Genomic DNA, 1,451 nt, shown 5'->3' with positions numbered 1-1,451 from the left:
TCAGTAATAATAAAAACAATTTAACATTAACCTTATGGGTTACCGTATACTTTTGTAGAGTACAAATTTATTATTCTGAAACAAGAATGCTGTTGACAGTGATTTCGAAGTTTCGGCCAGCTAAGCCAATGTCGGACGATGGCTTAGCTGACTGAAACTTCGAAGTCACAATCAACAACATTCTTAAGAATAATATATATATATATGTGTGTGCGTGTGTGTGTGCGTGTGTGTGTGCGTGTGTGTGCGCGCGTGTGTGTGTGTTGTGCTGTGTTTGCTTGACAACCGGTGCTAGTTTGTTTACGTCTCTGTGACTTAGCGGTTCGGCAAAAGAAGCCGATAGAATAAGTACCAGATTTAAAAAAAAATGAGTACTGGAATAGATTTATTTCGACTAAATCCTTCAAGACAGTGCCCCGGCATGGTCACAGTTCAACGACTGAAACAAGTAAAAGATGTTTCTGTTTGTATGAGAGAGCATCGACTTCTGCAGAGGTGGCTGGGTTACTTAGGTTCAATTCCTAAGACGGGCATGGTATTATTTTTTAGCCAAGACATTATTTTACCTAATTCAACCAGCGTACCAGATAAACAATTAATAAATCTATTTCAGTCGAATTATTGGATTAATAGCAAAGAAAAGAGGCGTACTTAGGCTGCCTGGATAACGTTCAAAAATATTGATCGTGAATTTATATTCTCATATGTCTCGCCAAGATAAAACACTTAACCGCCCTCCCCGCTTTGCAAAAATGTTTTACGCTCTATTAAACAATCATTATTAGATAAACAGAGTTTGATTGAGGAGAAAATCGATCGTAGAACCCATTCTACAGATTTGTGAACTTGTAATCATATGGGAAATTATCTGTACTTTTACGAGAATAGTGGAAAAATCAGCTGAAGCGCTGTACAAAATGACTTGTGGTATTTGGTTATGTTTCTTTAAGTTCTGAGTTCATTTCCTTGGTTTTCAGTTTTCAGAGTCCTTGTGATCGGCTTTCTTCCTTCGCTCAAAATTTTGTGTCTATGTAAGAAATTATTATTATTTGAAACCATTATTATTATTATTATTATTATTATTATTGCCCTTTTACAGCTTCTAACGCTGGAGATGCACCGCGGTGCCAGCAGTTCACTACCAGTGAACTAAGGTAACTCCTCTTATTTTTCGAGCACCTTCCGGAGTATTCGGGTGGTTCCAAGCAGTGCTGTTTTCTGCAGTATTAAGCCGAATATTTGCTGTGGCCCATCTTTTATACCAAGACAAAGCAATGTACATGATAATACTTCCAATCAATTAAGACCAGAAGCCATGAGAGCCACTGCCTGGTACTGCATCCGGGCAATCATCATCATCATCATCATCATCATCATCATCATCATCATCATCATTATTATTATTATTATTATTATTATTATTATTATTATTACCATCATCATCATTATTA

At 36.7% G+C, this 1,451-nt stretch overlaps 1 protein-coding gene across 1 annotated transcript in view; it reads right to left on the bottom strand.

Annotated features, from left to right (window-relative positions):
* LOC106872341 (titin homolog) overlaps nt 1–1,451 on the bottom strand; it is a 66,459-nt gene that overhangs the window by 22,322 nt on the left and 42,686 nt on the right. The window lies entirely within an intron of this gene.

Source organism: Octopus bimaculoides, chromosome 2 (genome assembly GCF_001194135.2).
Source record: "Octopus bimaculoides isolate UCB-OBI-ISO-001 chromosome 2, ASM119413v2, whole genome shotgun sequence".
Lineage (NCBI taxonomy): Eukaryota > Metazoa > Mollusca > Cephalopoda > Octopoda > Octopodidae > Octopus > Octopus bimaculoides.
Note: the sequence above shows the minus strand (reverse complement) of the source record. Positions and strands in the feature narration are given on the sequence as shown.